General features: G+C 30.0%; 1 pseudogene; it reads left to right on the forward strand.

The window, feature by feature from the left end:
* The first annotated feature begins 10,450 nt into the window (after nt 1-10,450).
* On the forward strand, nt 10,451-12,955 carry LOC123198377 (annotated as a pseudogene).

Below are 12,955 nucleotides of genomic sequence, written 5' to 3' on the forward strand. Positions count from 1 at the left end.
GTTAAAAAATACGAAAATGATGTTCTGGATGAAAACTAGAAGACGAACAAGTTGGCGGAAAGCCAGGGGTTGGCATCAACACCAACCCTTGGCATTAATGTGAACCTTGAGCTTTTCGTCAACTTGTTCTTCGTCTAGTTTTTATCCAAAACTGAATTTTTGTATTTTTAAACCATTAATACAACATTATAACAATATTAAACAATACAGTAAAATGAAATCATAATATTAAACAATCTAACAACATGAAATCACAACAAAATTATATTTTATATGAAGTCATAAATATGAATCTACCTTACATTATTTGATTGTTAATTGTTAAATAAAAAAACGCATTACATAAGGGTTTGAATTAAGACTGACTTGAATATAAATGATTTTGCTGTGAAATTTTTGTAACAAATGCGAATTCTCTAAAGAAATTTAACAATTTTCGTGTCTCATTCCCTTGTGTCTAAGTTGAATTCTTTATAATGTAGGTTTTTCTCATGAGTTTCATTGTTCAATCACAGATGTTTTCTCTATTGAAGAATATTTTTTTATATTATAAAAATTTCTTGCTTTACTAGAAGACTGAGGAAAAAAAAGATATTACTGTTGTAGTATTTTTTTTTGTATGAGTTTCATCAATAAAGATATTTTGAAAAAATCAATTATTGTTATGATATTTTTTTTAAGGTTTGAAATAAATAGTGTATATATATATATAATTAAAAAAAAATCAATATCCCTTGTCAATACGACCCTCTGAATGAGCCAAAGTTTTTTCAGCTTTTCGTTTTTTTAATGTCACTGAATGTGACCCTCTGAGAATATGATTAGAAAGCTGAAATTTGAGAGATGGTAGTACGTCATAGTTCTAGTTCACGTTACCGCCTTGATCAGGAATTATTAATGGGGTTTTTTAGGCCTTTTTCTCAATTTTTTTTTTTTAAGGGCATGGTCTAGCAGAAGCCTCCTCCAAGTATAAGGTTTTGAAGGTCATCTAAAATTGAAATATAAAATGGGTTAAAGGACTATTGTTTATCCAAATTTTAATACAAAAATAAATATATATTTACAAGGTTTGAAAAATCCAAAGTTTCATTTATAGACCAATTGCCATTAATATTTTTTGTTTGAAGCAAGGGTAAAATTGTTATTTTATTAATAATATTAAAAAATATATATAAAATTTATTATATTTTTCTCCTAAGTTTTAAAAACTAACAACTTCCCCTTTATCTAAAGTTTTCTAACTTTGAAAAATCATATTTTTCCCTTAAACTTAGGGTTTTTTTCTTCACTCCTCTGTCCACCATCTCGAGCACTAATGACCAACCCTAAACCTTAAATCTATTGACTTAAAGGGTCATTATACTCTTATTTTAATGATAACAAACTAATATATCTTTAAGTATATTGACTAATGATTTTATTTGAGTATGAGTTTAGATTGCAAGAATTTATAAAATGCACTTGAAGGAGTATCAAGATGAAAATGAAAGATAAAACTCAAGTAAAGAATTCATGGAGATTTAAAGAAAAACTCAAGTTTAGGTAGATATGTTTGTAATTTTGAAGCATTTATTTTAATTAGAATATTTATTTACATGTGAAAGCTCTCTTAATAACTTATTCTTATATCTTTTACATTTTAGGTTAAAATGTTATTTTTCAAACTTATTGGGTTAAGCTAAATTTTTATTAAAGTTTATTAACTCATTTAAAATGATGAAATTTTGTGAACTACATTTTCATATTTCAAAGTTGGTTTTGAAAGAATTTTCAAAAATGTGTTAAATTGTCACTTTTCAAAGGTTTAGGAGAGAAATCACAAATTTTCAAAACTTTAGACGGTAAAATGTAATAAAATTTGGTTGACTAAGTTTGACCAATGGAATTCTTCGATGGCAGCTTCCGAATTATCCCAAAGCCATACTTTTTGTCTTTTAGGAATTTGATTGATTAAATTTAATCCGATCGACTAAATTTTGTTTTGAATTTTCTAACAGCTAGTACCACGTAAACACCACGGAAAAGCCATGTCACATTTGATTGATCGAATTTTATATTTTTTGAAAAATTAAAACGACTTATTTTTGTGTATAACAGTAACTTTTCTCATTTTTCCCTACATAAACCTAATCAAATTCACTTGGGATAAACTTTTGCCATTAAGAACTTTTATATATTTGAGAGCAAATCAATTTTGAGCTATTCACTTGCAAATTCTCTTCTCTAATCAAAACCCTTACTTACACACTTTTTGATTTCATTTGCATTGAATTGTAATAAACTTAAATTTTTATATACACTCTCTGAGAGAGATTATATTTCGAATTTATACAAAATATTCGCACTATAAAAAAGTAAGGTTCACTCTTGAAGAGATTAGAAAATTTTTAGTGAGAGAAATTGAGTTCTAGTATTTATAAAGGTTAATAGCACCTTAGAAGCTATTTTTGCTGTGAAGAAATGCTTGGTTAGGATTTTGTCAACCAATGATTAGTAGAATACTTTAAGGGAGATAGTTTAGAGGAATGGACGTAGGTCGTGTTGTGTTGAATCACTATATATTACGTGTTTGATTTTTTCATCCCTCAAATTTATATTTTATGTTATGTTATTTTGATTATGTTGATTATTCAAAATATCTCTTGTTATTCTCATAAATTGTATTAAAATAGTTAATATTCTTTAAATTAAATAAATTGGTTTAATATTTTAATTTGACAAAGATTGTTTTACATTGCCTAATTCACCCCTCTCTTAGACCATTTGATCATTCAAAATCGTTAGCCAATGACCTCCATTCTAGAGGAGATCTCTTTGTCGGAGAAGTTGCTCCAAATCTCTTTGTTTCCAATGAAAAGATCTCCTTTAGAGGGTAGATCATCGTACCCCATGCATGGACTAACAGTTTTGGGCGGAGAAGGGAAATCATCGGTGCTGGAGATGGTGGTCGGAGGAGTGAAGAAAAAACCCTAAGTTTGGAGGAGGGAGAATGTGACTTTTCAAAGTTAGAAAACTATAGGTTGAAGATGAAGTTGTTAGTTTTTAAAACTTGGGGGGAAAATATAATAAATTATATATATATTTTTAAATATTATTAATAAAATAATGATTATACCTCTGTCTCTAATATAAAATTCTAACTGCAGTTGGTTTGAAAAGTCATTGTTTTTTCAAATCCGGTTGGTGTGACTTTAAATATTATTTTACTCCTATCTCTAACAGAAAAGTCATGGTCCATAGGTAAGGCTTTAGATTTTTCTAACCTTATTGATGCAACTTTGGGAATGCATCAAAACTTGGGTGGGAATAAGTCCTTTGGCCTATAAAATGAGAAACATAAATATAAGAAAGGGAAGAAATTTTCAATAATGGGTGAACAGTGAGTTTATCTAAATAAAAGAAAGGGGATGTTTTATATAGACAACCCCCCACTACCCAAGGTAATAAAAATATAATAATATTATATATATAATTTTTATGTATAAATAATTCTATGTTATTATATAATGAGATGTTTTTTTATCTTTAATTTTTAACTGTTTAATCATATGATAACACATTATTATTTATACACAAAATTATATATATAACACAACTTATAGAAATTTTGCTTGATTGTGCCTCCCAAGACATGCTATAAATATTGTCATCCAAATAATAAATGCATTGTCATCCAAGTCTTTACTCCACACTGCATTTACTCAATTAGTCAACCAAACATTTATTGTACCTATACAATAGAAAATCATCAAATGTAACACTTTCTCTTGAATTTTTACAATTTATAAATAATTATATGAATCTTGCTACGAAAAAATTTACTAGGATAAAAAACCAAAGCAAAGAAACGTAATTATTTAGTTTCTTGGTGAATAAGTCTGTCAGATTGTCATTAGATCATATTTGTTTGACATCAAATTTTCGACTCTACTAGATATCATGAGTGTAAAATAACTTTGGTGAAATATGTTTGGTTTTGTCTTATTTAATGTATCTTCCTCTAATTTCGACAATACAAATTGCATTGTCCTCATATATTATAAAAAGAGTATTTGTTGTGAAAGGAAGATTGCATGTATTTCAAATGTGATGGATGACAAACCAAAACTATATGCATTCTCGATTTTCTTTATGGAGAGCTAGAATCTTTGAATGATCCGAAGATGTTGCAACCAAGATTTGTTTGGTGAAACATCATGATATTGTTGTATCATTATAAGTGAAAACATATCTCATCTGCGAGTGAGTCTTATGAGGGTCAGAAAGATAATTGACATATTTATATTTAATTGAACTAGGATTTTTAAGAGATTTGATAAAATATAATAATTTTAAATCTCTAGTTTCACATATATGAAGTATATGTTTGATTTCATTCCAATAGCGATGAGTTGATGTGGAGCTATGAAGGATATATTTGGTCTAATGCATTGGGACAAATATAGTAAGAGGCCAATGATATTAAGATATAGTACTTCAAGACCGAATATCTTTTGAGCTTCTTCTTTAAGACAAAATAAGTCTTTTTGCAGATCAAGAGATTGAATAACCATTGGATGCTTAAAAGATAAACCTTATCCATATTAAATCATTTTAACAATTTATCTATATATGTTGATTGATAGATAAGTATTTCATTTGAATTCTGTTCAATCTATAGGCTGAGACAATATTTTTTTTTCCTAAATCTTTCATCTTAAATTCTTTTTTCAAGTATTCAATAGTTTTTATGATTTCTTTAAGAGTTTCAATTAAATTCATGTAGTCAACATATACCATTACAATGACAAATTCTGATTTTGACCTTTTTATAAAGACACATAAACATATGGAGTCATTCACATATCACTCTTTTATCAAGTATTCATTGAGGTGATTGTACCACATTTTTTCAAATTGTTTCAATTTGTGAAATGGTTTTTGTAACTTGATTGAGTATATATTTCTTGAATTGACCATTTTTGTTTCAAGCAATTTAAATCTTTTGAAGAGTTTCATATAGATTTCAGTATTCAAATTTTTATGCAAATAAGTAATAATTATGTCTATTAGATGTAAGACTGTTAAACTGGTTAAATATTTAATTGTGATTATATTCATCACCGATGTATTTTTCATCAAAGTCTATATCCAACCTTCAGGAAAAGCCTTGAGCCACAAGTCTTGCTTTATATTAGAGCTGACAATTTTCAACATGACAGAAATTAGGTTAGGGATAAGTTTTTCTGACATAAAATTTATTTTGGGTCAACTTGATATAATTCAAAATTAAATTAGGTAGTGTTAGAGTTCACATGAAAGTAATCTGACACAACACGAATTGACTTGAATGTTTTGGAGAAATGTTACTTTAGTAAAATTTGTTAGGGATAAATTATGAGCAATGTTATATACACAAATAATATGTCATCATATGATTAAGTGTTACTATATTTTTAATTCAAAATCATTCAATCACATGATGATACATCATCTGCGTACTCAAATTATGTGTTAAAAATGTGTACATATAGTTTTATTGATAAATTATAAAAATCTTTTACAGATTACATAGAGTTATATCTATATATAATTGTAATTACCTATATAATTTTTATTTTTATTTTAAATATTTTATTTTATTATTAAGTGGTAACAATGTGATTTGATTATTATGATTATTGATGTATTTTAAAAGTTTTAGTATATAATTTTTATATTATTTGTAAACAAGATAAAATGTTATATTGTTTGCTTTATTAATAATAAGTTGAGATAATTTGGTAAATAAATTAAAACGACAAAAACATTTTGAAAAGTGAAAACAATAGATAATTTTGGGTTAATTTGAGTTGAATCGGGTCAATTCAAATATTAAAGGATTGTGTTAGGGTTAAAAATATTTGATACGATTCTAACTCGGGCAAGTTAGAGTTGAAAGTCTTTAACACGAAATCTAAACTAACATGATATGAGTATGATTCGATGACATGAATTGCCAAATTTACTCTATATTTAGCAATTTTATTTTTCTTTTTTATTTTGCTCGCAAATGTCTATTTGTATATAACGGGTTGTACTTTTTTAGGTGTTTGGATACATGCCCCAGTTGACATTTTGTTAGAGAAACTAATTCTACATAAGTTGCTTCTTCCCATTTAGACCAATCATAGACCTAACAGTTCATGTCATCAAGTTGTGTTCGTATCATGTCAGTTCAAGTTTTGTGTCAGAAACCTTTAACTCTAACCCGATTTGAATTAAAATCTTGTCTTTCTCTTTTTCCCTAAACACTAGGATCATCATTAAAAGATCTTTACCTTTGGATTCGTATCAACCCCTATATGAGTGTGACCCATAAACTCTCTATTGAATCGGTAGTGTCTAAATTTGATTGAATTTAGACACAGACTAAAATTGGTCTCTAACAAAACATCATGACCATCCAAACGATAAAGTGTCAGCGAATATTTCTTAAGCTTTTACAATATCATAGTTACGTGCAATTTAATTCTTTCATCACCAATATCTCTCAACATTAAGACATAGAAATATGTCTATCTCAATAGCTTCTCAGTATGAATTGATACACAATAATGACTTACACGAATTACACTATGACCTTATCCCACTGTAGCCACAAATTCAAACAGTTATGAACATCATTCAATATTCTCATGTGAGATATCTTCTCTTGTGCTTACGAGTAACATGAGACGGTTTGGTGACTTCAAGTCATAGGATCACATGCACTTGTGATGTTCAGAGGATTTATTCTATAAACACTATAACAACCATTCATATGAATATCCTCTAGTGGGATCAGTCCGATGAACATGTTTGGAATGTGCATCTATATGTTGCATTAGCTATCTATGAACAACTTCGATACGTGAGAACTATCACCATTTTTTGGTGAGGTAGCTTAATACTACGATAATCCCATCATCATTATATGTGCCCTTGTTTATTATAATGTCGAAATTACAAACATTTCTAGAATGACCACTGAATGTGTATATAAGGTTCTCATGATCAATCATCTGATCTCCTCATCATAGTTCTATGATTCTAAGGATATGTTATTCGCATAATCGTATAAAGGGATACATACATATGAATTAAATAACAATTAATCATTTATTAATTAATGAAAGTAAAATTACAATTACAAATGTCAGATCAATTTGCTTTAGGGCTACAACAAAGGTTCTATTAATGGGTCAGCCAAATTGTCATTTGTATCAATTCTCTTTATCTATATATTACCACACTAAATAATCTCTCTAAATAGATGATATCATCTAAGCATATGTTTGGACTTTTGATAAGACTGCGACTCTTTTGCCTGAGCAATCGCCCTATTATTTTCATAATAGAGTTCAATTGGCTCCATGATACTTAGAATTACTCCAAGTTCAGTAACAAACTTGATCTATACAATCTCTTTTGTCACTTTTGAAGGGGCAATGTACTCACATCTATCGTAGAATCTTATATACACATAAGGTTCTCATGATCATTGTACTTTGCTTGGAGTCTTCCAGCTAATCGCACCACTATTAAAAAAAAACCCAAACAACCATTGGGATTTAAAATCATCTCAATTAGTTTCAGGTCGGTTTTGGTTTCTAACAAACAGGAATCTATCCTAAACATAGAATCTGGTGGTTCCACCATATTACTACCTAGAATCTACCATATTTTTTTTCAACTTTAGATAGGAATCAGAATTAAAAGTCGGATACCTGCGTTTCTAATTCCAATTCGGTTATTTTGCTCACCCCTAAATATATGTTCCTCTAAAGCGACGTGCATAAGATAGTAATGGGAACAATTCTGAGCAATGTTAAGCAACTAGCATTAGTATTCTGGCTCACTAGTGGAGAATCAGGTCTCGAGATAAAAAATTTATCTTTCAAAAGTCTCAAACTAGGATTCAAGGACCACTTGCACCATGATATCAGATAATAACTCAACATTGAATATGTATTTTCATTAATTAAGGAATCAACTTTTTAATAATCAATAACAACTTGCCCTTTAAAAGCAATCGTCGCATACCTAATCCTAATTATTACCTTATTTCAATTGTAATTCCACCTTTATAAATACAAATAGTGAGCAGAACAAAGATAGTAAAAAAAATTAGCTATACACATTGTAATTACTTACCATTAATAGTGTAGTTCCTTTTCATCAATAATAATATCATGAACGTAAATTTTTTAAATTTTTCGTCAAATCACATAAAAATTGTTTATCTCTTATTTATATACCACATTTTTCTTTTAATTTTTGCATATGAGCCTTTCTTGTTCGGTGTAGTTCTTCTTGTTAGTGCATATATCCACACCAACAAATTAAAATTAGAACAAGTTTTGTGACACCTTTAGAAAAATCCCACATCGACAAAACATAAAAGAGATGATGAGTTTATTTGTGCATTCCCACATTGTTTAGGGATGAGAAGATGAAATTAATTAAATAACCTGTAAACTTCTTAAGTTGTCAAAATGCCTTTTAGGTTGTAAAACCTAAAAACAAAACTATGATGAACTATCTGTCTAAAGTAGACAACATTAGGACATTGGTCTGAGCTATTGGACCAGAGATGTTACAAATTTAATGTTTTTTTTTGGTAATAAGGAACCTCACTAGAGTTGAATCACCATTTTCCAGACCAAATCAATCATATTGAACATGATAAACCCTAAGTCCAATTATCGACCCCACAATCATTGAATCAGGTAAATAATCAGATAAATCAAGAGTTTGATTTTGATATATTGCTAGAGTAGACTTGAACTCATGTTTTTTTATACATAAAGTTTCCTCTTTTACCACTCACAAGTTTAAAGTTTAGGCATTATATATGTGAAATAGGGTATGATCGGTCACTTGATCATATGCAAAGAGGGAACTAAAAAGCAAGAAATTTATTAACTTGTAATTCTCATCACTATAATTTATCATAATTATTCCTATGAATCACATTATGTTATTGATTAGCAAACAAATATATAAGAAATTTATTTTTATGCCTCGAATTTGTGTACATTGTTTCTGAAATATGCCAAATATTTCCTTTTAAATTAGTAATATTATAAGTATAAACTTATTCATACAATCTGATATAATAGTAATTAATTGAATGATTTTAAAGTGAATGAAAATATAAACAATCATATCATTTACTCATAAACTATTATTTCAATTTGTAAAAATAAGTTTTTATAATTTATTTATACATATAATTTTATTCTTATATTTGCCCGTCAAATCATAGTAGAGAGAATAAGAATAGTTTTATTTGCCAGAGAATAAGAATTTATTCAAAACTCCTTTGTTAAAGGTTTATTCCTGCTGTTTCATTTCTGCTTCTAGGCTGTGCCATTAGGCTTTTAATTTTTTTTTTTAAATGAAAAAAAAATTACAATTAAAGACTTAGAAGCGATAATTTTAAAACCAGAGCGGACCAGCTAGCTCAACCAGTTGAATTAGGAACCAACTCTAAGTCCTGTCCAGTTGATATAAAAATACGATTTTTTAATTGATTTGGTCAAACTTGATTAAAACCGGGTTTGACTGGTTGAATCAGTCAAAAATCAAGTTTGATTAGATTTGACTAAAATTTTGAATTTTTTTAAATTTTAATTATTTTTGAGTAATTTGATTATTTTTTATTAGATTGGATGAATCCCTAAAGGTTTGTAAGGAAAAATAAAATAAAGAAGAAAAAAAAATCTCATATCTATTAAAATGTCTTCTATAGGCAATAATTGATAGAATTATGTTTTTTTTCTGTATCATAAGATTGAGACTTTTTTTTTTATTTTAATTGTTTTATTGAAATCAAACAAATAATTTTTACTTTTTAAAAATGATATATTCTAATATCTATAGATATGAATATCTTGATTGATTTTATTTTTTATAAATTTTTAAGTAAAATTTATTCATTATAATTTGATAATAAACTGAACCGATTGATTCTTTGATTGAACCGATCGAATTGATCGAATTATGAATTAGTGAAACAATCGATTTAATCACTGATCTAATTTTAAAAATATTGCTTAGAAGAGTTCATTTTTAAATGAAACAAAAAAATTATAACAATTGTGTACAAATCAAATTATAAAATTATTTATAATTAAATTTAAAATGTAATTAAATATTTGCATAATATCACATTATTTGATTAAATTATTTATAATAAAAAATAATCGAGGGAGAAAGAAATAAAGGCTTCTTTTATAAGAGAAGAGACGACTGTCCCGTACTCCCAAGTCAGAAATTCTGGGAAAGAGACAGAGTAAATAATGATCCGAAAACATTACTATTTAACTCACTTGCAGACAAATGAAAGGACAAAATGCAGATTCTTTTATGTTCTTTTTAAGGCTCCCGCAGACTGCTGCTGCTTCATTACTGTGTTCATATTTAGTTTGGTGTGCCAGAGGAATTTTCAAACCGTTCGAAAAATATGGGGGAAGTGGTGAAAGAGAGTGGGGATATTGGCGAGAGATGGAGAAGATTTGTTGAAGAGCTGAAGAAGGGAAGCCGTATAGCGGCTCCCATGGCGGCAGTCTCCGTGTTGTAGTACCTTTTGCAAGTTGTGTCCGTGGTTATGGTCGGACATGTGAGCCAACTCGCGCTTTCTAGCGTCGCCATTGCCACCTCTCTCACAAATGTCACCGGTTTCAGTCTTCTTGTAAGTCTTTGATTTCTCTGAGTTTCAAATAGATGAAAAACTATTGACTTTTGTGTTCATCAAACAGTCAGGAATGGCGGGTGCATTAGAAACTTTATGCGGGCAGGCATATGGAGCGCAGCAATATCAAAAGCTTGGAATCCATACTTACAGTGCCATTTTTTCTCTCATTCTGGTTTGCTTCCCTGTCATTATTCTATGGATCTTTATGGACAGATTCTTAATTCTCATTGGCCAAGACCCTGCAATCTCTCATGAAGCTCGAAAGTACTCCATCTGGCTCTTCCCCGCATTGTTTGGAAGTGCAGTCCATAAATCACTGACAAGATATTTGCAGACTCAGAGCTTGATCCTTCCAATTCTCATGATTTCATTTTTTATCCTGTGCTTCCATGTTCCTTTATGTTGGACTTTTGTATTTAAATTAGGATTGGGAAATCTTGGTGCAGCTTTAGCCTTCAGTGTATCCGCCTGGTTGAATGTGATTCTGCTTGGAATTTATGTGGTGTACTCTTCAGCCTGTGAGAAAACTCGTGCGCCATTGTCGAAAGAAGCTTTTCTTGCCATTGGACACTTCTTTCGCTTGGCTGTACCTTCTGCTATAATGGTTTGGTAAATTTTCCTTCTCTTTTTTTATCTTTAAAAACTCTTCTCTCAAATGTTACTTCTCATACTGTGTATAGTGGTGCTTTGATGAATAGTCTTAAATGGTGGTCAATGGAGCTGCTAACTTTTTCATCAGGGTTCTTACCAAATCCAAAGCTGGAGACTTCAGTGCTTTCTATATGGTTTGCTTCTGTTTCATCACCAATTAATGCATTTAAACAGTGAAATCGAGCCCTTGTTGACTCAACTCCAATTTGTTGTCATTGTTTTGATATCAGCCTTACAATCTCGACACTGCATTTCACCATTCCTTACGGATTTGGAGCCGCTGCAAGGTCTTTCTTCTAACTTTTGTCTCTACGTACTGATGAAAACAAAGCATCAACTTTGTGTTATTGTTTTTAGTACCCGGGTTTCAAATGAATTGGGAGCTGGAAATCCTTTAGTAGCTCGAATGGCTGTGTGGGCTGCACTGTTTCTTTCTTCCATCGAGGCGGTGATAGTAAGCACAGTACTCTTCAGCTGCCGCCATGTTCTGGGATATGCCTACAGCAATGACAAGCAAGTTGTTCAATATATAGCCGCCATGACACCTCTGATTTGTCTCTCAGTTATTACAGACAGCTTACAAGCAGTCTTTTCCGGTGGGTTTCTTGTGCTCCTTTCAATAATTATCTTTGTTTAATCATGTGCTTGGGAGACTTGTCATTGGCTTATTCTGTGTTGCAATAGGGGTTGCAAGAGGAAGTGGGTGGCAGCATATAGGTGCATACATAAATCTATGGGCATTTTACCTGGTTGGCCTTCCTGTTGCTGGAGTACTAGGTTTTGTTGCACATTTGAAAGGGAATGGTCTTTGGATTGGAATAGTGGCTGGTTCAGTTGTACAAGCAACCTTTCTTGCTCTTATAACAAGTTTAACCAATTGGAAAAAACAGGTTCTTACTCAAAACTTACGCGTGTCTTGAAGCAATTAATTGGGCTTGACTTGTGCTGAGTCTAGGGTTAAAACTCAAGTTTGAGGTGAAAACTCGAGTTTAACTTGATTTAAGTGAAGTCAAACTCAAACTTAAGTTTGTCAAACTTGTTTAAGCTTAATTTATTTTAGAAGAATTAATGTTGTATTTGAATTGAGTTTTGAGTTAAAGTCAGTATTGTGGCAAAGGAAAAAGACTTTTATGATATTGTTTTAATGCGTATTAATCAAAATAATTTTATTTTAGTCACTTTGACATATAATTTTTTAAGTTCATAAATTTGACGATTCGAACAGTGCTAAAACTCAAGCTTAAAGTTGAATTCAAATTTATTTAACTCTCAAATTCAAGTTTAAGTTCATATTCGTTTGAATTAAACTTATTTCTAACTCATTCGAACGAGCTTCTTTAAAAATCAAATAAGCTTGATTTGAATCTACTGCTAGATATTACACTTGTTTTTATAACTTGAGCCATGAATGCAGGCAGCCAAGGCCCGAGAGCGAGTGTTTGAAGAGAGTTCTGAACGGAACGACTGAGTCAAGCAGTATATATGGAACGAAAGACTGATTCCAACCTGAATTTTAAGGAATGGAAATTATGTGTCAGGCCTTCTTGAAATGAAATTTGTTTACATCTTGAGCTGTCCTTGCATGTGGAAGACTTCTGTTCTGAT

Source organism: Mangifera indica, chromosome 15, assembly GCF_011075055.1.
Source record: "Mangifera indica cultivar Alphonso chromosome 15, CATAS_Mindica_2.1, whole genome shotgun sequence".
Taxonomy (NCBI): Eukaryota; Viridiplantae; Streptophyta; class Magnoliopsida; order Sapindales; family Anacardiaceae; genus Mangifera; species Mangifera indica.